The 24,798-nt window shown below is 40.4% G+C and overlaps 1 protein-coding gene across 1 annotated transcript in view; it reads left to right on the top strand.

The window, feature by feature from the left end:
* Positions 1 to 9,303: 9,303 nt before the first annotated feature.
* The window catches only part of SNTG1 (syntrophin gamma 1), a 602,694-nt gene continuing 587,199 nt past the window's right edge, over positions 9,304 to 24,798 (top strand). The window contains exon 1 of the mRNA XM_029924001.1: positions 9,304 to 9,490. The gene's annotated coding sequence lies outside the window, so the exon portion shown is untranslated. The remainder of the gene's footprint in view (positions 9,491 to 24,798) is intronic.

Below are 24,798 nucleotides of genomic sequence, written 5' to 3' on the forward strand. Positions count from 1 at the left end.
GAGACACCATGTCTGTTTATCTTAGCTAGCTTAGGGGAAAAAACAGATAAATCATATAAGCTCAGGGTTAACAAGGAACCTTTCTTTTGCTAATAAGCTCCACTCTGGGCAGCTTCACCTACAAAGGTCTATAGCCCTATTTACCTGTTTACCTAATTTGAGCCTCCCTTCCTGTGAAAGCAGCTTTCTGATACAGTAAATTAGGGGGCCTTTTCACCCTGAATGCCTAATCTTGCCTGCCTCATATACCTTTGCATTGGGGCCATTGCCCACCCCCATTTTGAAGGTCTTTGCCTCCCTACTCTATCCTGGGGGCCTAGTCTTGTTTACCCAAGCTTGGGTGTGAGCATCCTATGACTTGTTAGCCCATTGGTGCAGGTTCAGGGATTTCCTAAACTTATTCCTCACAGGTAAGTGGTGTGAAGATGGGTCTGAACAGATCAGACCCTGAAAATGACCTAGCCTCCAAGAAAATAATAAAAGGTGCCGAGGCAAGAGCGTGGGATTTAAGAGTTAAAGGAACAGTCATTCAATTCCTGGTCCAAATAATCACTACTTGCGTGATTCAAGTTACTTTGTGATATCTTTTCACACTGGTTCACTCATCTAAGAAATGTTGATATAAATAAATGAGATACTATGTAAAGAAATAATAGCTGGCCTGAGGCTGTCTAGACGTCATTTTTATTTAAGCCCTCCTATTATCCTTATATCATCTAAGCCCTTATCAGTCTGTACTAAGTTTACACTGTAAATCCAGTTAATAGCCACTTCTCAGATGAGAAATTAAGACATGGAGATGTTAAGTAAGCTGGTCTATACTCATATTCGGTAAATGTGTGAGGCAGAATATGTAGTTGTTCGAGAAATATCAATCCTTTATAATATGAGCTCCAAGTTCATTCATCTTCAAAACATGCTTGCTGTCCCAGGAAAGTACAATGCCCAGGTAAGACGTGTTATGTACTTCCGGGAATCTGACTCCGAATTTCCACAATTAGAAAAATAATCCTCATTCTTCCTTCATTATTGCTTATCACTCACATGTCTTGTGCCTGATAATTCAGTATCATACATTGAGAGACATGGTGGCTAAAGCAGGGACTCTGGAGGCAGACTGCCTGGGTTAAAAGGGTAGCTTTCCAGGTTTTTTTCCCACAGGTAGAGCCTTGACCATGTTGTCAGCATATTAGTGTCTTGGGTTTATTTCCTGTCAAAAGGTAATAGCCACGGTACCTGCCTTATAGAGTTATTCTAGGGGAAATATGAATCTAAGGGCTCTGAATAATGCCTGAGCGTCAGTAAACACTCAAGGAAGAGCTGCTACCATTTTCCTACTACTGTCTCCACCACCACAACTACCCCTATTAATACTGTGCTGAGTTTTCTTCTTCTGGATCCACTGTTTCTATTAATCACATCCTAACGTTTAGATTCTGTTTAATTTTTGTGCCTCATTCATGTAGTCAAGAGTTAAGTACTAAGTTCTAACCCGTACTAAACTGGTAAAGAAGTGGTATATAGTGTGTTAGTGGAACAAATCCAGTTACATAAGACAACTGTTCATATTTCTGTAGCAGCTTGCTAGATGTTTTCACAAATATACAGTGGGAGGATTTGACCTATTAGAAACTCTTGCAAAGTGTTTCTTTGCAAAACAAAACAAAAAAGAAAACATTCTTTTTTTTCCCATAGTGTCATTTTCTTTTTGTGCATACTTCAATGAAGACAGCAAACTGAACCAGACATTGAAAAGTGGTTGTTACATATTATGCTTATTTCTACTCAAGGATATTAGAATGTCTTCTGTTTTTATTGCCAATAAATACACACTTGCGCACAAAAAGTAGCCTCTTGAGACCATTAATTTTTATACATAAGTGGTCGTGAATATAGGAATGGCATCTTCAAATAGAGGCAGAATATAGTGCACTGGATGCCTGACTAGTTTAGGGCTTTGTCTTAATTATGTAATTTATTATTAGGGGAATGTAGGCAAGTTACAATCTCTGAGCCTATCCGTATCTTTAAATACCATAAAACACCTTAACTGGATCAAATGTAAACCACAGAGACCAAGAGCATTCTAGGGAAATTAAGCAGGTCTATTTATAAGCATATACAAGATCTTATATGCAAAAAGAAAAATCATTTTAAAAGAAACTGCCAGAAATAACGTGTATGTGCTTTCCAGGATAACGGAAGCTGTCAGATAGGTGTGTGAAATAGCATGATTTGGTCCTATAAATAATGATTAAACTTACTTTAGCTTTATTATGCAAAATATTTTAGAATAATTAGATTTTGGGAAACCAGCAACACAGATGTAGATTTTTTCTAGGAGTTCCGGAGTATTGTGACTGTACTAAAAGTTTGAATTTTAAATCATGAAAATAATACAGCTTGAGCTTAAAACTAAATGAGCAGCAGGGGTTGGGGGAGGACTGGAATAAGACAAGAATCTTAATCTGTCTTAAATTTAAATACGAGTTTCCGGTCCTGGACGGGAATGCTGACAGTGATGGTCTCACCCTTTGGTGGCACGAGCCGGGGAGGGGCTAACCTGAGCAGAGCTGTTCAGAGGCTGGCCCGTGCGCGGGGGCCCTCTCACCTCGCCTCAGCACTGAGCCCACCGCCTCCTGCTCCTTTCCTCCGCTCAGGGCCCTGTGTGTCCTCTGTGCGCGCGCGCGCACGTACACACACACACACACACCTTGCAAGCAGTGTCTCCATGCTTCTCACACTCTTTATGCTTTCTTCGCATAATTATTTTAAAACTTTGAGACACGTACACATCCTTGGTAATGGGCACCCCACCTCCCTTTGATTTCTCTTCAATTTGCAAAGCAAAGGGCAAGATGATAAATATTTCCTGGCTTATCCTAGACCGGAGGTCCAGTGTGTTCCTGTGCCTGGGGAGAGAAAAGGGAGTGACGGGGCTTTCCAGAACTAAAGTAGGTCACAAAGCCAGGTCACAGGAAGGGCATGGAGAGAAGCAGCCCAGCCCTGCACATGAAGTGGATCTGAGGGCCTTATTCCTCCAGGTCATTAGTAGAACCTGAAGTCTTTGAATAGGGGAATGATTCTTCGATTTATATTTTATGTATTTTTAAATTTATTTATTTATTTTGAGAAAAAGAGTCTCTGAGACAGAATGAGAGAGAACATAAGCAGGGGACCGGAAGAGAGAGCGAGAAACAAAATCCCAGGCAGGCTCTGTGCCATCAGTGCAGAGCCCGATATGGGGCTCGAACTCTCAAACCATGAGATCATGACCTGAGCCAAGATCAAGAGTCGGAGGCTTAACCAACTGAGCCGCCCAGGTGCCCCTAGATTTATATTTTACAAAGACCATCCTGCCTATAATGCAGAGACATAATAAAGGGTGGGGATCAGGGAGGAAATTGTTCGTGTCTTCGGGTTGAGAGTCAGTGGCCTGGGCCAGAGCAGATCATGGAAATGGGGAGAAGAAGATACATGTGGAAGTGCTGTTGATCAGGTAAGAGGGAACAGGAGTAGTAAAGAGAAGAAATTCCAGAGATATCTCTGACAAAATGAATTATCAGTAACCCTTCTTAGAGGAAATCGAATTACATGAGCTCCCACAGAAAGAGAACAGAGAAGAGAATCTAATCTCTTAGCTTCCAAATTGGGACTGGCAGTACGTTTATTTAACACATATTTATTGAGAGCCTATTATGTGCTAAATAACAAATACTGCGCGGATTCCAGGGGCTCCTGACTTCCGGCATTCTGCTAGATATTGTAGAACTACGTGGGAAGAAGTGGTAAAATAGGGTCATAAAGGTCGAAGGTGAAAATTAGATCCCTGGGGCCTAAAAGGCATGAAACTCTTCTAGAACGAGCTTGCCAGCTGGTATCCAGGCATCACAGAGGTTTACACAGAAAATGCCGCCAGCCAATGGCAACGGCCGTGCTGCTCTGGGCTCCTGCGCAGAGCTGTGTTCAAGGACAAAACATACGTGTTTAACTGTCAGACAGTTAATTTAAGAAAACGAATGTGCTCGCTGGTTTCAGCATTTCTGACAGACTAGGATGCTGAGTAAATCTTACAGGAATTCCTAATAACAAATAGATGAACCAATTTTACAATAGTAAGAATATGATACAGTTATACTTGGTCCAAACCTCTTTTCAGGTTTATTTGCTCCTGCCAAGAAAACATAAAAAGACCAGGTGTTTAACAATATCTTTACGTAAGAAAGGGAAAGTGCAGGCTATTCTCACATACCTTATAAATGATGAAGTGTCAGATTGCTAAGAAATTCCTATTCATTAATTCACATAATTTCCTCCTAAAAACATTCAAAATAAAATTTACCTTTCAGATGTGTCCAAAAGCACTTGTTTTGTTCTCTTCCTGGGAAATAGGAGCATCACGGAAAGCAATGAAAGAGACACTTTCAATACCAAATACCTAAAGATTAATATCAATAGTCAGGATAGTGAGCACCATGGCAGTGTTGGTGACAATGGCAACAATTCTTCCTAACCTTCACTGACTGTCTTCACTGGCCCACTTGTAGAAATAGCAACGAGGGCACAGAAGTGAGGGCCGTGTCCAGAAAAGAGGGGTGTGTGTCATGGCTAAGCCCCTTTCCAGGCATAAAGACTCAGAATATTCTGGGAAGGGAAACTATGGTTGATAACACTTCCCGTCCCCCTTCCCCCAAGCACTTTTAATTGGGGCATTTGGGATATGGGTTGTTAGAGGGTATTAACTCTGAAGGAGTCCTACACGTAAAAGAGCTAAGTAACCCACAAGTACAGAGTTCAAAATGCTCAAAGGTCACCACGTATTCGTTTTCTTAAATGGTCTTTCCAAGGTCACATGGGTAGGAAGTAGCAGAGCTTGGATTAAGCCATTGCCAAAAGTGATTATATTCTCAACACAAGAGAGTGTGAATACATATGATTTTTCAGGAGTTGTAGTCTCTTTTTCTTAGCATAAGAAAAGTGCCTTTCAAATTTGTGCTGAATTGCATCCCCCCAAATTCCTATGTTGAAGTTCTAATCCTGAGGAGCTCAGAATGTGATTTTATTGGAGCAGGATTCTTTAAGAGGTAAGTAAATTATAATAAGGCCATCAGGTCAGGCCCTCATCCAATGGCTAATATCCTTATAAAAAAGAGGGGTTAGGGCCAGATGTCCAGAGAAGATCATGCGAGGACATAGGGAGAAGATGGCCTTCTAGAAGCCCAAGAGAGAGGTCTCAGGAGAAACCGCCCCAAGGGGGGTCACGAGTCTGTGCACTTTGTAATAACAGACCTGGTACATTTTTAGCATGTCAATAGCATTTCTTCCAAGGGTGGGCATGGCAACTAATTATTCAGATTTTTCATATAGACTGTGCAAAATCATACTTGTCTGTTGCTCCTAAAACATAAAAATCATTTTAAAAATTAAAACTACATATTAGTAAAACTGACATTGAAATAGAAGATGATGAAAAGCAATATGGTCCTTAAAACATGAATGGAACAAATTGAAGCTTTATTTTTAATCATCTACTTATAAATTATTGATATAGCTTCAAAATATGAGTAAATAAGGCAGAAAATTATCCTACTTACATGCCAAATGACTTCCAAGGGGCTTCCCTTTTTTCCATTTGAGCTAGGCAGCGATGGAGAAAATTGTTGCCAAATTCCTAAAGAAATTGGCCCTGCAATTTTGAAGCTTATAGCTAAAATTGGAGTGTTAGGCTGAAGAAAGTATGAGAATGCGATTTATTCTTAAAGACTCCCTAGAATTTTCCAAGTATTTGCCTTGTCAAAGGACTTGTAACTGGATTACAAATTCCATGGGCTGATATGGAGTTGCTTGCACTGCACGTAGGTTAATTTATTTTCACAGTAGAGCATCTCATAAGTGATACCGTAAAGTAATTACATGCCCACTCAGATCGCCCTACCTGAAATTGCTAGACTGTCGCTGTCAGTGTGCAAGAGCCCGGCTGCTTCTTCTGAACAGCCATATTTTGGTTTTGGCTTGAAGTTCTTAAAAGAGATGCTATGGATAAGAAGTAAATACAGACGGCTTCTTGAATGGGAGGCGGAGTAGTGAGGGAGCATATGTGCTCTTAATGTCAGGAACTCAGTCATCAGCTTCCTCTAACTGTGAAATTAAATCCTGACTCAGAACGTAAGCCCCGATGGAAGCAATTACATGTGAAATTCTAAATATATGTGTTATCATCTCTTGTTTCTCCCTTCTCTAAACAGTCTCAAAATGGCTTCATCATCATTATAAAAAATGGATTAACCAAACTGAAAGAAAGATTAATTTGGTCCAGTATTATTATCCTTTATACTTGTTTCCTTAAGTGGACATTGTTTTTTCTTTCTTTATTAAAGTGTGTCACATCGTAATTACTCAAATGTCTTTAACTGGTACCTAGCACATATCAACACACAGTACTAGGAAATGTATTTTTTCTGTGAAAGGCACATAAGCATAAAGGATTTTTTATTTACTCAAACAGCTATTGTACTAAGAACTCCACCAATTAATTCATTCTATGAGCTAATTACTGTGTAAAGTGCTGTGGGTATAAAGATATCATGTAAACGTTCCGGGGGGGCTCATGTTTGGTCAAATAGAAGGGCGCCATCTATAATGCACCGTCTCCTCAGTGGCCGCCATCGGACCTGTTAGGTGCCTCTGGTGACATACGCTGAGAGCCCACTGTGTGACATACACAATGCCCATTATATGCCATCTCAGGCAGCCCTTGTACAGTGTGCTAGGTGCCCATGGATGTGACGCTGTGCCTATCATCCAGCATGCAAGGTACCAGTTGTATTGTGTGCTGCTATGTGCCTATTTACACTGTGTTCAGTGTCCATTGTATGGTGTGCTGAGCGTCAGCCATAAAGCGTGCCAAGTGCAGTGTATGGCTGCTAAGTGACCCTCATACTGCTTGCTAAACGCCCATCTCATGGTGTGCTAAGTGCTTTGGTATGGAGCGCTATGCTTGGGAGTCCGGGGAGGGTAAAAGGCATGTTAACCTTGGGGAAATTAAGGAATGTTCCATAGAAAGAGTAACATTCTAGCTGCCCCTTGCATGATGAATTAAAGGCATCGACTTTCATGTCAGACATACCTAAGTTGAGTCTCAGCTCTGCATATCAGTAGCTGTGCTACTGGTCAGACTGCTATCTCTGAATCAGCACTTCCTAATCTGTGCAATGGGGCTAATATTATGAAATCCATAGTTGTGAGAGTGAAATCCATAAGCTATCATATCAATGACACTTGAAAACATGGCTCTAGAGTTTGGTTTTAAATCTATACCCTTCATATACTAGCTAGTAAAGTTGGCCAAATTGTGTGACTTCTCATCACAGATGAGTTATATATAAATGGAAGACCACAGATTATACTTTCAGTGCCAATATTTTAGGAGCACATTCAGGTAAATATACCTAGCAACAGTCTTTAAACCTAGTAATAAGTGTTAATAAATATTTGTTATTCTGGATTTATGGTAAACGTTCATGGCTCAATGATGAGCAGCTATAACCCTTAGATATTCATTAAGAAATGTTTAAAAATATTGGAGAATAGCCAGGCGCAGATGCAAAAATACTGAGCATGGAGGTACATGGAATATTTTCTCTGTTTTTAATGTTCATCTTGAGCATATTAGAGGTGTAAGATAGGAATGGAAGATAATTTTAGATGAGAATCATTATCATTGTGATAATATTCAAAGACTGTTAGTTTAACTAAGCCGGTTTTTACTGTGTCAGGTTTGGAGGGTATGGAATTTATCTCTTAAAGTCACACTTGAACAGATACTTTTTAATTGGCTACCCCCAAATTAGCCTGCATTCTGATTCAAATGCATTCTTCTCTACTAACAGGAATCCTATTTTGTTCATGTGTCAGTGAGCCTAGTGTAGGCAGTACAAAATGGTCTTTCCAAACCAGAAGTGCAGAATTCCCTATGGTAGTGATTGAGCTGGAGAAGGACATGTGACTGAGTTCTGGCCAACAAAATGTGTTAAAGAACAGAGTATTGGGAGGAAAACTGTCTGTGGCTGCCTTATAACACTTTGCTGCCCGCCTTTGAACTGTGTTGTATGAAGTTCTGATGGCTGGTGCTGAAGCAGCCCTCTTAGGTCTCGAGACCTCAGGGAAACTGGCCACATGCTGAGGAAGCGTCAGTGACAGGGCACTAACCCAGGACACGGATGTTCAGGGAGGTCATTTACCTACAAGACTCAGGAACAAAACAGTGATTTTTCACTTCTGAAAGCGATCTGTGACCAAACTTTTGAGACAATCAGATGACGGTCTTTGGACTGAGAATGGCCAGTTGAGATGGGCTCTAACACACCATATGGTTTGTGAGGGCCTCACAGTAACAGCAGATACAGGAAAGGAAATAGATTTGAATGGAATGAAAATGAGTTCTCTTTTTCAGAATTGTTTCTTAGAATGCACATAAATTTAATTAAAATAAGTTAACAGTGAATACCTAAATAGATTCAATGAGTGTATCCTTTCCAAACATTCAGTGTTGACAGAACAGGAAAAGATGGATATTTAGTCGACGGGAGAGAAGTGAAAGAGCCGATCCCTTGGATCACACGGACCCCAGTGTCGGTGGTTACATATCAGGACAGTATTGTGGAGGAGAGTATAGAACCACATCATCAATGAAGAACATTTGAAACAGTTTAAAATAGTATCCAGGTTAGGCAGAAAGGCAAGTGAGATTCAAAGAAGGTCTCTGAGTCCTGAGGACCAGAAGAGGCCTGTCTGCAAAGTGATGAGTGCAAGCACTGTCCTCAGGAATGTACGGTCCCCAGGTAGAAGGCTTTTGCAATTACTACTGTGTCAGAGAAGTTAAAGGGGCCTAGGATCTGTGTGGTCAGAGCTAGAGATATGGATCGGTAAGTCATCTGGTAAATAAGGACAATGGCATGGTGAGAGTAGAGAAATCTCATGTACGGTATGTTTCAGTAGGTGATAGATTCTTGGGGAAAAAACAATGAAGGTAGTTCCTGAGAGATGGTACAACAGAGCTTCTTGGACACAGACATGGAGACCGTGGCCGGCGTCCCCTCTTTAGATGGTGAGGTTTGTAGGAGAGAGTCACTTTGGGAAACAGTTTATTCTTACTTTTAATAGTAATAAGGTGGCACCAGTATTGCATGAAAATGCATTGCTATACCAGCAGAGGGAACATGAAGTCATAGCTAACTCACAGGCTTACTTAATAATTCTAAAAATAAATTAATTGTCTTGAATGACAGGCAAGGCCTCATCACAGCAGGTGGTCACTGCAGGTCTTTTCATCAGAAAGACTCTTCTGGCTTCCAGACAAGGGGGTGGAGGGTCATGGACAGAAGTCTAGGAGGCTTTTCCAGGTCTGAATCCTCTTACAGCTGACCCGCCCCTGGGACCTGGCAGACAAGCCTCCTGCTCCAGACGCAAGTTTGACCGGATTGAATTCAAGGTATAAAGTGCGCTTTCTATCACTTTTAATGCTGTCTTGATTAGTTTTTAATAACACTTCATACCAAAATGCGCAAACCTAATATCTTTATATTCCTAGTGTTATCTAAACCTATGAACTCTCTGACCAAAAGTATACCATTCAGACCTATTCTCTTCAGTAAAGAGAATGTTATCTGCACTTATTTTTATTGGATCGTCTTCAAGTCTGTTTTATAAGTCCAATTGTGATGATCTGACTGTGCCTACCTCCGTGTGGCCACACACCAGGGCATCTAAACACGGCTTCCAAGATCACTTCTGTATTCAGTGGGTGGCTTGGAAATTTATGTGCATCATTATCATGCTAAACTGTTCATTCGATTGGTGAGAGAGCCTGAAGAAATGTCTTTTACTGCAAACAAATGCGAGGGATCACATTTTAAATCACTTAAACTGGATAGCACTGCATATTACGTTTCTAATGTGGAACTCTAATTACCCTCTAATGAGGAATCACAACTCACAAAAACAACTCATATATTGAGGTGGGGAAAGGATTTACACAGAGATACTCTTTGCCCATCACAGCATCAATGTCGATGTGTTAGTTTTATCTCTCTCCATTATTGACAGTGAAGGAGACTAAAGGCAGAAGCATACAGCAGGCACAAAGTTGAGAAAACAATGCTTAAGAATAAGAGCAAGGAATGACACAGCAAGGAAGACGTTATGTGCTTCAGTGCATCACTCATAACAAGACCTGTCTTTAGATACGAGCCTATAGGAAGAACTTACAGAAATTTAAAAGGGAAATTGCTTTATATCATTAAAAGCACTTTCGAAGATGCATTTATGCCTGTAGCAAAGATTTGAAAATTCACAAGTCCTAAAAGCAATAATAGTAAGTGCCTACATTCTTTCCAAAATGCCTGCACAAATAAATGTCCACTTAAATAAATGAAATGTATATTGCCTAGAGTGGTATTATGTTGGACAAATTACATTTTTTGTTTCTTCTTCTATAAAGTGGAGAAAATAATTGAACTTGCCTTCTGGAGTGTTGAAGAGTAAATGAGATAATAATGTGCTCAAGTTCTTACTACAATACTCAGCTCCTAGCCAGTGCTCAAGAAATGTTAGTTCTAATTACAATTACAAGAACTGTAAAAGAGTCTATCTATATGTTCATCCCATTCTTTAAAGAACTCACAATTTTAAAAAAATTTAACGTTTATTTTTGAGAGAGAGAGAGACAAGTATGAGTGGGGGAGGGTCAGAGAGAGAGGGAGACACAGAACCTGAAGCAGGCTCCAGGCTCTGAGCTGTCAGGACAGAGCCCCATGTGGGGCTTGAGCTCGTGAAGAATGAGTTCATGACCTGAGCTGAAGTCAGACCCTTCCCCGACTGCACCGCCCAGGCCCCCAGAGCACACAGTGTAACTCTGTAGCATCGTATGTTAATGAGCCGCAAAATACATGCTGCATTTGTCCCAGTTCAGTGACTTGTGACTGTGCATTCCTCAAGAAGCATAGTCAGTCAGAAAAATAAAGAAATTAATAAGAAATCCAACGTGATCCAGAACTGATGTGACCAATATTACATCAAAATATCATTTCATGAACACTTGAACAGACAACTTTATCCCCTGAAATTGCGTGTAACTTAATGTATAGTGCTAACGTTATTTATTCCTGCAACCAAGCGCTCATTGGGTGCTTGCTATGTGCCGTGCACTGTGCCGAATAGGAGGGACACAGGCATGAATAGACTAAGTTAAACCTCTTACCCCGCTATTGCTTACATTTTATATGATTAATTTAACCTATAGGATGGCTGATCACAGAGCACTGAGCATCATGCTGAAAGTCAAAGAATAGTTAAGGGAGCTCTTGTTTCCTAGGTTTGTAACAGAAGAAAGCTTGGATTTTACTGTCCAAGTAAAAGACAGAAGGCAAGTTAACTAATCCGCTCAGGCTGCTACGCAAAATACTATAGACTGTGTGGCTTAAATAGTAGTTTATTTTCCACTGTTCTGGAGGTTGGGAAGTCCATGGTCCAAGATAAAGGGGCTGGAAGAGTAAGTTTCATTCTGGGCTTTTCTCTTGGCTTCTAGAGAGCCTCTATCTTAAAAAAAAAAATTAACGTTTATTTCTGATAGACTGAGAAAGACAGAGCACAAATGGGGGAGGGGCAGAGAGAGAGGGAGAGACACAGAATCCAAAGTAGGCTCTGGGCTCCAGACTATCAGCACAAAGCCTGACACAGGGCTCCACCTCATGAGCAGTGAGATCATGACCCGAGCCTACATCAGACACTCAACTCACTGACTGAGCCGCCCAGGCGCCACCCCTGTCCGCCACCTACCATGGCTTCTTCTTTGTGGATTCCCAGAGAGAAGGAGCAGGCTCTGTGCTACCCCGTCACCACGTAGGAGCACTCATCGCGTGACAAGGGGCTCACCTTCACGACCCCATCTAAACCTAATTACCCCCCAAAGTCCTCATCTACAAATACCATCTTCCTGGGGGTCAGGGCTGCATCATATGAATTTACGGTGGACATAGTTCAGTCCATAGCTGGCAAAGCCCTAAGTAAATTTGAACTGTAACTTCAGTTTAAATCCAAGACTCTCAAAAATCCAGAAATGTGGTCCAGGAAAAGTATCAGTCTGTCTGCACAAATTAAAACACAAGTCTCTGACTGTCTTGGCCTGGGTTCTCAGTGGGGCACCAGATATCATTAGGAGTGCTTTTACCCAGAGACTTGCCGCCACAGGGCCTTGGGTGTAAATATATGCTCTCCCAGGTGGGGAGAGGTTTCAGACTTGATGGTTCTCCTGATTTTGTTACGGCGAAACCTCCACGATGCACATGTAAAGTTTCTCAAGATGAAGAACACCAAGGATTATGTCACATTTTCACATAATCAACAACTATAATGTGCAGCAGAAAACAAATTTCTGTTATTAAAGATCAGAAGAAAGGACAGGCTATAGCAATGCTGAATGTCAAGAATTTCACTGCTCAGCCCCTGGCAACTACCATTCTACTCTCTGCTTCTGTGTGTTTGACTTTTTTTGATTACACATATAAAAAAGATGAGGCACTCTTGTCTTTGACTTTCTGACTTATTTCACTTAGCATAATACCCTCCAAGGTTATCAAAGTTCTCACACGTGGCAGAATTTCCTTCCTTTTTCTCAGTCACTAATGTTTTATTGTGTGTTTATACCACATTTTCTTTATCCATTCATGGAGCAACAGACAGTTAGGTTATTTCCATATATTGGCTGCTGTGAATAATTCTGCAGTGAACACAAGCATGCAGAAATATCGGTGAGGCCCTGACTTCATTTCCTTGGTCTATATAACCAAAAGTGAGATTTCTGGAAGGTCATCGTTTTACTTTTTTGAGGAACTTCCATACTGGTTTGTGCTCCCTCTTCTTCCCACACTCAACAGCAGCTGCCATCTCTTGATTGTTTTTTGTTTTTTGTTTTTTTTATCTTGGGCACCCTAACAGGTGTGCAGTGATACTGTCATTGTGGTTTTCCTTTGTTACTTCCCTGGTGATTGGAATAATTAGTGATTTGAGCAACTTTTCATATACATCTTGGCCATTTGTACGTCTTCTTTAGAAAAAAGTGTCTATTCAGGTGTTTCACTAATTTTTCAAATTTTTTTAGTTTCTTTTTTGTTTTGTGTTTGCTTTTTTTGCTACAGAGTTGTGTGAGTCCCTTACATATTTTGAATATTAATCCCTTATCTCATATCCGCTTGTAAATATTTTCTCCAATTCCACAGGTTACTTTTTAATTTAGTGGAGGTTTCTTTTGTTGTGCAGAATTTTGGGATGGTCCCACTTGGTGTTTTCTTTTCTTGTTTTTGTTTTTCTCTTTTGTTGTTTGTGCTTCTGGTGTCACCTGCAAAAAATTATTGCCAAGACCAATCTCCAAAAGTTTCTCCCTGTTTTCTTCTAGGTTTCCACTTTAGGTCTTTCATATAAATCTTTAGTCCAGTTTGAGTTAAATTTTTTTTGTGTGGTATAAGAGAAGGGTCCAATTTGATTCTTTTGGATGTTGATATGAAGTTTTCCTAACACAGTTTATGGAGGAGATTATTCTTTCCCCATTGTGCATTCTTGGTCCCTTTATCGAAGATTATTTGACAGTATATTCAGGGGTGGGGGAATGGGGAGATGTTGGTCAGAAGGTACAGACTTTGAGTTATGACATTAAAGTTCTAGGGATCTAAGGTTCAGCATGGTGGCTACAGTTATTAATGCTGTATTGCATTCCTGAAATTTGCCAAGAGAGTAAGTCTTAAGTGTTCTCATAGCATATAAAGATTATATATGAGATGATGGATATATTAATTAACGACATTATGGTAATCATTTCACAATATACATGTATAAAATCATTTTATGTTACACACTTTAAATATATACATAACTTTTGTCAATTATACTTTGAAAAAACTAGGAGAAAAAGATATTTAAAAATTTACATTTTTTAAAAGTTTATTTATTTTTGAGAGACTGACTGTGAGCAGGGAAGGGGCAGAGAGAGAGGGAGACACAGAATCTGAAGCAGGCTCCAGGCTCTGAGCTGTCAGCACAGAGCCTGATTCAGGGCTCGCACTGGTGAACCATGAGATCGTGACCTGAGCTGAAGTCCAACACTCAACCAACTGAGCCTCCTCAGTGCCTCATGACATATTTAAAATTTTAATTAATCAATCCAGCTTCGGCTCAGGTCATGAACTCACAGTTTGTGGGTTTGAGCCCCACGTTGGGCTCTGTGCTGACAGGTAGCTCAGAGCCTGGAGCCTGCTTCAGATTCTGTGTCTCCCTCTCATTCAGACCCTCCCCTGCTTGCACTTTCTCTGTCTCTCAAAAATAAATAAAAAGCATTAAAAATTTAAAAAATTTAATTAATTAAATTTAATTAAAAAGAATTTCAGATGATGAGTGAACAAACATAAACTATTATATATAAATAGTTGTTATACTTTTGAAAATAACACTAAACAAAAATTACACAAATTTGAAAAGGAAATAAGTGAATGACTGGAAAAATAAAGTTCCGAGTCAAAACTTTGAAGATAGTTAGTAAATTATCACAAAGGAGGGGTTAATACTTTATAAAGTATAATAAATTATTCTCAATATAAAACTGAAAAATGGAAACTGAAGTTGAGAGAGTTTGTGAGTCATGGAAGCAAAAATGAGATGCTTCCACACAGGTTTTTGTTTGTTGTTTCAGTGACAGAATAGAGAGAATAAAAGAAACACTATTTGACATGTTTTTTAAGAATTGAAGAAAGACAAAAATCTTCTGATTCAGAAATCACAAATATTAAGGAAAAAAAATAAAAAAGAAATCTATGTTTAGACTGTTTTATGGTAGGTTCCGGAATGTCAAAAGAAAAGAGAAAAATGTATTAGTAGCCAAAGAGAAAAGATCATGCATCATTTAATAATAATGATTTTAGGTAATTTTTACATCAGCACCATGCTTTCCAGTGCCAAAAACTATATTAGTTTCCAAGTATCAGAAACCAGATTACTTCAAACAATAGAGATTTATCTTCACATAATTCTGGAGGCTAAATGTCCCAGATCAAGATGTCAACAGGGATAAGGTTCTTTTGAGATTCTGGAGAGGAATTCTTCCTTGCTCCTTCCCAGTTTCTTTCTTTCTTTCTTTCTTTCTTTCTTTCTTTCTTTCTTTCTTTCTTTCTTTCTTTCTTTCTTTTTCTTTCTTTCTTTCTTTCTTTCTTTCTTTCTTTCTTTCTTTCTTTCTTTCTTTCTTCTTCTTCTTCTTCTTCTTCTTCTTCTTCTTCTTCTTTTCTTTCTTTCTTTCTTTCTTTCTTTCTTTCTTTCTTTCTTTCTTTCTTTCTTTCTTTCCTTCCTTCCTTCCTTCCTTCCTTCCTTCCTTCCTTCCTTCCTTCTTTTAAGTTTTTGTAAATGTGTATTTACACTGCACCACTTCTGTTTCTGCCTCTATTGACACATAGAGTTCTCCCTGGGTATCTCTTTGTTTATAAGGATATCAGCCATGTTGGATTAAGGGCTCTCTACTCCAATATGACTGTATCTTAACTAATGATGTCTGCAATGACCCTATCTCCAAACAAGGTCACATTCTGAAATACTGGGGTTAGGACTTAGCATATCTTTTGGACACAATTCAACCCATTAAAAATGTTTTAATAAAAATTGGAAGATATTATGAGCAGAGAAAAGGAAAAACTATTCCAAACTGGGCTGCACAGGAAGATAATGTTTGAGGAGGTGGTGCTTAGATAGTCTACACTGTTGAGGAAGAATTACTTAAGGCCAATATAAAGGAAATAGATATTCTTCCAAAGTGTAGTAGATTCTGTAAAACATATAAAACTCAACCTTGCTGATGGTGGGTTGATGTCAGGGTATCCTTCAGAGAAGATATCTTTGAATAGATGAGAACACGTAGAGTTGTTCTGATTTATGATGTAAGTTATACCTGAACCACTGGATATGAATAAATCTCCCAGGCTAATCAGATATGCATGCCTAATAAGAGAAAAGAGAGAACGGATTCTGGAAATTACCAACATCTATGGAAAGGGCAAAGGGAGGGGAACTTTCAAATAGAGCTTAGAATATCAGAGGGGATAAAAAAGACAGAATGGCAGTGTTGAGCCCAGAAGGGATGGGTTGGGTGTGAACTGTCACAAAAAGATTAAACAAGCGACAAACATGCATGTGATCACTGGATTTGGCAAACAGGCTATTTATGACTTGTGGGAAAGCTGTTTTGGTGGCACTTGGAGGACACATACTCAGCAAATGTAGACAACAATATCCTTACTGTGGTGAGAAGGAGAGATAAAATGTGGTAGGTAGGAGGATTGAATGGATGATGGAATGCATCTTTTTTAAAAATTTTTTAAAAAATGAGAGACACTGAGGTATGTGTATGTGCTTGAGGAGAAAAAAAGCAATGAAAGGTTCAAATTAAAGTTAAAGAAACAGGATATTTGTTTTGTTTTTGTTTATTTTTAAATTTTATTTATTTAGAGAGAGAGTGAGGGAGAGAGCAGGGGAGGGGCAATGAGAGAGAGAGAGAGAGAGAGAAAATCCCAAATAGGCTCCATACTCAGTAAGGAGTCTAACATGGGGCTTGAACCCATGGATCACAACATCATGACCCTAGTTGAAACCAAGAGTCTGACACTTAACCAACTGAGCTACCCAGGTGGCCCTGTTTTTGTTTTTATATGTATATATTTTTTAATTTTATTTTTTAAAAGCCAGCTTCATACCCAATATGAGGATTGAACTCATGACCCTGAGATCAAGAGTCACATGCGCTACCAAACTGAGCCAGCCAAGAGGGAATTTTTGAATAACATATGGATTGTGGTTCCTGGAGGAATGGAGAGTCAGAGCATAGATGGAAGGCTTCTCTTCCATTTGGAGACCAGGATGGCCCATGGTTACTATAAAAAAGAAACCAGCTGTGATGATGTGCTGACAGTGATTGTAAAGTAATTTTAGTTCTCTCTTGTTCTTTACAATGAGAAAAAGATCAAAGAAAAAGAAACGGTGCCACAGATCTGATCTTGAGTTGGTTGTTTTCTGTGATCCTAGTGAGAAACAGCTTCACAGGTTCCCTGATGTCAGCCCAGTAGTCAACCTGGAAATGAACATTTCTGCGAGGTGCAGGCTTGCTTGGCTGTCTGGCTGCACACTGAGGCGTGGGGAACGTTGCGTTCTTCAAAGTGCTACCCAATCAATAAGAAGCAATATCAAAAGTGACTGAATCTTATTCATGGTTGTTCACTCCCTTTACCAAGGCTCTGTCCTCAGGGCTTCCTGAATGAACTCTGGTTTTATTTTATCTTGTATGTGTTAGTATTTGAATCTGATTTTATATTAAAATGCTGACAGTCCTAAAATAGCATTTCATCATGTGGTAATAAATAGCTAAATCAAATTAAAGTATCACCTACAGGAATAAAACTGTAGTCCTCTTTTATGTTTATATTCATTTTTGTAGGCACTTGTCATTATTTGAATTGATATATCTTATTTGCATGTTTAATAATAGAGAAACTTGTTCCCAGCTACCATTAATAGGTAGCAGATATTACAATGATCACTGGGACACAAGAACTATTTTATAGTTTTTCACATGTCTGTTTATGCATGTCTGATTTTTTCTCATTAGTTAAACTCCACATAGTCTATCAGAATATTTTTGGCTTTCTTTATAATGTTCCTGTTTAGACAAAATAAAAATATCAAACAAAATATGGAGTGCTTGGAAAAGAGGATTTTACATTCTATCAAAATTAGTACTATCTTAAAGTCATTAATTATCTTCTAGTGTAAAATGCAATAATTAATGTCCATATACTTCTACTATAGGACCGTATTTTTATCTTTGAATTATTTAATTAGAAAAGAATCTGTTTGACCACAGATTCCGCCATCCTGGGCAATTTTTATTTATTTATTTTATCACGATTTCACATATCTTTCTTTACCAACTCTACCAAGGTAAAAACTCTAGAGTTATTTTAATTTTTTTTGTTTTGTGATCTACCGATTTTGTGAGGATTACTCCATAAACTTCACCCAATTTCAGCTGGTCTTTCTCCTCCCTCATTTTCCTGGTTCCTTTTCATTTTTGTTCCTTGCCACCTCTCTCATTAAGTTCCATACCCACATTGTGATTAACTTCCTAGAGCCTTGACTTGATATTTGCAACCCTCAGCTGCAAGGGACACAGTGCTCCTGTTCTCCGGGAGCCCGTGTTAAACAGACCCACAAACCAGCCAGGAGGCCCTGTGGTGACGAGAAGTACTCACAGGCTGTAGGGTGTGGGGGCAGACGGGAGATGATTTATTTTCAGAAATACCAATCACAGCGGTGCCGTCTAGTTAACAGTAGGTTAACAGTGGTCCCCCCACCCCCCACGGAATCCTGAGCACTGAGACTCTTCACTGCTGGTTCTTTCTCCCATCTCTGTTTCTTGGACTTATCTCACGGGTTCTGCAATGAGCCTGTGCCGGAGAACGAAGGGAGGAGGGACTGAAAGTCTCTGGGTCACGTCAGAGAACGTACATTTGTTCCAAACTGATTGCTTCTCGCCTTCCTCGGGCGCAGGGACATCGCGTGAGGCCGTAACCTGGGGGGCACTTGCAAGCCGACCACCTGTCTGCTGTAACGGTCCTGTCCAGCTAGGGTGCCTGTCCACCACCCGCTCTTGCTTTCACGTTGATTAAAGCCCGGCTTCCCCGTGCTCCGAGTCTCACCTTCCTCCTTTGTCTCAGGTGGGGGCCCAGGTGAGGTTATGGTCAGGACTGCCTCACTGAGGAAGAAACCGGGAGAATCTTTCGGGAGGACTCATTTGAACTGTCTGTTGAATGGGGACAAGTTTTTCACCAAGAAGGAAGGACACAAAGCATTTGGTGACTCACAATACATTTCGGAAAGGGATATGTGGTGAACAGCCTAAAACACCACACATCTGCGGGGAAATAACTGCTTCAGAATGACTTCAGTTGTCGGCAAAACAGCCCCTGCGGAGGACCCTGCACGATGCTGCAAGAAGCAGAAACGCGGCCTCCGCCGCAGCATTAACGCACCTGTTTAGACGTCCTCGGGGCCACGTGGGGGCTGGAGAGCCTCCTGGGGAGGCCGGCGGGGAGGCGGAGGGCCTCCTGCCTTCCTTAGTGAGAGGGGAGAGTGAGCGGAAGAGAGCCCGAGACAGTGTTTCCAGTCCAGTCGGCCCTCGCCCTCGTTCCAGCGCAGACGAGGAGGTCGGAGCCCCGGCTCACCCGTCGGAGCTGCTTCGGCCGCGCAAACCGCCCTATTACTACCATCCGCGTCCGCACGCCCCGAGCAGGTGTGCATGAGGGCCACTGCGTCCCCGCCGCTGGGGTGGGCGTGGGAACACGGCAGCGAACAAAACAAAGGCTGTTCGTGAGCAGCGCATCTTCCAGCGGGGGAGGACATCTCTTATTAAGTCAACACGTAAGGAGACAGCGTGGTGGAAGGCACTTGGGAGGTACCGGGATCAAGCAAGCAGAGGGAGAGGGGGAGGGGGATGTGCTGTTCCACACGGGGTGGTCAGGGAAAGCCTCCTGAGAAGGTCACGCCTGGCAGTGACCTGGAGGAAGTGAAGGGGACTGCCCGAAAGAGTCCCAGGGGGAGCCTGAGGCAGGAGGATTCTGTCCGGAGGCATCGGCAACACCGGGATTATATTTGACACTCGGGTTGGACAGGGTGACTGTACAGAAAACAGGAGTTCTGGGAACTGTGGCTCAGCGCCTTCCAAAATGTATAGATTGGAGTGATGAGCTAAAGCTAAGAGAAGAATCTAACGTCAGCCGTGAGGAAAAAGAAGACCAAGAGAAGGGAGTATTCCAATAGTCAGATGAACAGCATGCTTCCAAAAGAGAGCGGGAATGATCAGCTATGCAGTGTCTAGTGGCTTAGTACAAAATACCGGGATCTCACAGTGCCCAGGGCTCGGGAGCACAGGTCCGCTGGTTTCTCTGTGCTGGGACTCTCCAGGGTGGAATCAAGGTGCCGGCCAGAATGCACTCGCATCCGGGAAGAACCTGCTTCCAAGCTTACTCAGGTTGTAGCTAAATTCAGTTTCTTGCACCTCTATGACTGAGGGTCTCAGCTGTATGCTGGGTGGTAGATGAAGGCCCCCTGAAGTTCTCTGTGGACTAGCCTTCTCCAACACGGCCACTCACTTCATCCGGCCTGCAAGGAAGGGTCTTTGGCTTCAGAGTAGTAGGATGGTATCTCATAAATACAACATGATCCCAGGGGTGACATGACCTTTGGCCTCTGGCGGGGGGTAGAAGTAAGTCTCAGACACTTCCTGCTCTCAAGAAGAAGGTGTTACGCAGAGACATTAATATCAGAAGGTCAAGACTGTCTTCCTACTCCCATGAAGGGTCGGCCCTAGGTCTGACTGATACACGGGTCCAATGCTGCTGATGGGTCAGATAAAAGGGAGACTGACAATGGCTGGTTGAGCTATCAGTGAAGGAGGGAGTCTGGACATTAACAAAAGCTGCTTCGTAGCTTAAAACTTTTATTAAGAAAGGATGGATAAGGGGCATTGTGTAACACTCAAACCTGAACGCTTTATATCTCTGTTTAAAAACCTTTAAAACCTATCCATCTCCTGGCAGAAACGGTTCCAGTTCTTCAGTGTGGACTTCAGAGAAACCCTTTCCGTACTCTCCACGTTGTAATCTACCCCACCCGCTACTCTTCAGGCTCCTCTCTCTCTTCCCCTCGCAGTCGGCCATTTCCGCCCTGCATGCCAGGCAAGAGTGACGCTCACCACCCCCCAAATGCACCTAGAGCTTCACATCTGCACAGCTTTGCTCCGAGCGTGCCTTTTCCTCTAGTTTTCTTTTCTCTTTTCTACTTGGAAAAATACTATTAATTTCTTAATGACTGATTCATATATCACTTCGTTAGTGAATTCTCCCTCAACTCAGCAGAATTGCTCATTTGTTTGTAACCCTATTGTATATGTAAGCCATATACAGATTTTTTTCATTAATTCACAAACACTTGAGTGTTTGCAGCAATAAATTATATTTAGAATAAAAAGAGATGTGGGCTTTTCATGTACTGAGTGAAATATATCTTAGAAAAGCACTTTTAGAACATTCTTTACTTTATGGGTGCTAGGTTTTAAAATATGTCTGAATGTTGTGAGTTTCATGTGTTATGAGCAATTTCTGACACAGACCCTTATGCTTAAATCTAATTACAAGTATTGACAGTTAATAGGTCCTTAGTAATTATTAAATGGATTAATGATAAATATTTATTGATTGGCTTATGGGTACATTTATATTCCTTTTCATGCTAGGTAGACCTAACAGTAAAATGAAAGCTAAAAAATATTTGTCATATTTACTAAAATTAAAAATATATTTTAACATACACACCATGGCCACACACATTTATATACATAATGTCTGTGGCTAATCACCTTCACTGAATTGCTAGAATCTTGGAACATTTAAGATGGCATGTTTTGAAGACACATTACATCAGGGCGATGCGTGCACGCAGTATAGGAAGGTGCTGGAGGCTCCTTAGTGTTGCTTGAGAAAATCCGGCACATCTCCCCAGGCTTACTGTGCTCTGGCAAAAGTAGATATTCTCAGGCAGTTTATTTTTATTATTATTATTATCACTTTCCTAATTCTACTTGAGATGCCATTGACCTCTGCCATTTTTGCTGGCCAACATTCAAACACCCTTATTTCCAGAAGGACTCTCCGCAGATAGGACCCCCAGTGTCACCTCCAGGTGCAGGTCCCAAGAAGTTCAGAAATGCCCCTCCCAGCTTCTCAGAAGTTACTGCATTCCAGTATGGCCAAGGATCTGCAAAGAACATAGGGCTTTCTAGGATTCTACGTCTAGAACGAGTCACAGAATTGCAGACAAAGTTGGTATTATTTATGAACACTGAGGCGTACGTCGGAACTTAGCAGGATGGCATCTAACAGCCAGAGGACTGGCACACTGCAGGAGCCCGGGACACAGTAAGTGACCACCAGTGACCTCACTAGTGTTGACTCCTTAGGACAATGATTTGGGGTCAAGGTGCCAGTCAGGCCTCACCTCCGAGATATACTTTGTCTTCTGAATCCACTCCTATAACCTTTCTGTTAATTATGGAATCAAGTGAATATCCATCCAGTAAATGCACTTTCTGCTTAGGTTCATTACTGTTGTTCAAAGCTAAGAAGCTTATCTATAGATTCTGACACCTTGTAGTGTTATACAAACTTTAAAGATAGCATTAGTGTGACTTCCTTATTGAATATTCTGGGAATAGGGACATGAAGGCAAGACACATACACACATATAAACACACATGAAATTCGTATGTGTTTTCCCTGGTAAAGACAGCATTGAATATTTATGTCCAGGTAACCAACAACTTAAATAAATTGGAATGATGCCTCCGAAAGTGTAGTGGCCCCAAATGGGCAAGCTCCTTGGAGAACGGGTGCACCGGCTCCGGCTCCCCCTCAGTGGGCGTGCAGCGGGTCCTTGCTGGTAACTGCTCTGTGAAACCATTCGTGAGTCTTTTCCTTTTGTTAGTAAAATAGCCACAGATTTCAGACACAAAACATTTTAAATTACTTGGATAAATTACTCAGTTTCACAAATGTGAGTGCCTATGTTATACTCTGAATACTTAAAAACATAACCTATGTTTGGCTGATACAGAATGTATCAAAGTGACTTTTTTTAATTTAAAAAAACCTTTTATGATAGAATTACTAACATAAACTATGAAATTTAAAAAAGACAGAAAAAGTGGAAAATAAAATAAAATTCACTTATTATCCTGTTCTGTGTATGTGTTGTTATCATTTTGATGTATCCATTTGTAGAATTTTCTCTATAATTGTGTATATTTGCATCTATGTATTTGGATTTAAACTCATATTTTAAGTGACAAAATTGATATATGATTATCTTCTTTTGTAACCTACTTCTGATGTTGTCAGCTTCTGCTGCTATAACAAAATATCATGGACCAGAGGGCTTAGACAAGACTTATTTTCTTGTACTTCTGGAGGCTGGAAGTCCAAGATCATGGATGATTGATTTAGTTGGTTTGGTTTCTGGTGAGACCCCTCTTTCTGGCCTGAAACCTGTCCCCTTTTTACTGAATCCTCACAAGGCCTTTCCTCAAGGCATGTGTGAGAGAGAGAGAGGTCTCTCAATTGTTTTCTTATACGGTTCCTAATTCTAGAGAATCAGAGCCCTATATTATGACCTAATTTAAACAATTACCTCCTAACGACCACAGCTCCACATCCAGTCACACTGGAGGTAGATGTTTGACATAGGAATTTGAGGAGGGCATAACTCAATTCATTGCAGACATATAGTATGGAAATATTATGTTAACAAAACCTTTCAGTTTTATCATCTCCTTTATTCTCCAGTCTTTATTTTTCTTACTCTGCCTCCCCCTGTCAGGTACTTTTTAAATTTAAGTATAGTTGATACGCAATATTAAATTAGTTCAGGTATACAAAACACTGATTCAGTATAGTACCTTCTAGATCTATCCATGTAGTTGCAATTGCATATTTGCAGTAATATTTCATTGTGTACACATACCACATCTTCTTTATTAAACTGTCTTATTAAAGAGTTTTAAATGGCAGCAAAATATTATACTGAATGCACCTACCACTATTTATTCAAACCAAAAATTGTGTTTGGACATGTACATTTTAATTTTTTAAATATAAAACTACTATGTGCATTCATAAGCTTAATGTCTATTGATACGTCTTATTTCCTGAAGTCCTATGCTTTTGCGCATATTGCTGAATGGCTGTCTCAGAAACGCTGCAATGTAAGAGAAGAAGACATCATTGACCTAGAAAACCCGATGCCTGTGCCCTATCTGCCAACATTTGACTCAGTTAAAATTTCCAAATATATACTAAAATGACTCCAAATTATTTTCTTTAGAGTCCATTCCTGAAGATTTGAGAAACAAGGACATCTTCTTTAGATGTGTCATGATATTGCTGTTTTTCCGAGAGTTCTTCAAGGGGAAGAAGGAAGCGCCCTCTTCATTCGTGGGACTCGGAATTACCTTAATGTAACTCCACAATGGTGCTACTTGAAGAAACAGCTAATTATCTTTCATGTGCCCACTGTGCACATTCCCCAGATACCTGGCAAGATTGTCAGGCACCAGAGCCAAGGATGAGTCACTGAAATTTAAAGGAGATGAGACAGTTTGCAGAGAGATTCACAGTGATTCTCAGTGAAGAGGACACTGAAATGGCTCAGTAGTTTAGTTCAGTTTGGATCCGTTTTTCCGAGTTGAGTTGATGTCTGAAGACTTTCAGAAAACCTTGTGGTTTTATTTTATATTATAAAGAAAACAACGCAAAACTAATCATAAGGGCCAGGGTAAAATGTAACGCAATTCATGATGTCATTAAAATGATATTTTACTCCACAAGATCCCAGTACAGATGATCAGAAATCACCAGTTAGTAATATTATGAGAAAAACCTTTGTTCTGTGCAATGCTGTAAGTCAAAAAGTGAACAGAGATCACCTACCTAATTCAGCAGTTGCTGTGGTAGTCTAGAAGAAGGGTATTTGGGAACAAGATTCTCACTTTCAGAATGGCACTGTTCAAGTTGTATATATGTTTACAGTCTTCTGATTCATTATATACATAATATAAATATAAAAATATAAATATATTTATTTATGTTTGAGAAGAGCACGAGTGAG

The sequence above is a fragment of the Suricata suricatta genome, chromosome 15 (assembly GCF_006229205.1).
Source record: "Suricata suricatta isolate VVHF042 chromosome 15, meerkat_22Aug2017_6uvM2_HiC, whole genome shotgun sequence".
NCBI lineage: Eukaryota > Metazoa > Chordata > Mammalia > Carnivora > Herpestidae > Suricata > Suricata suricatta.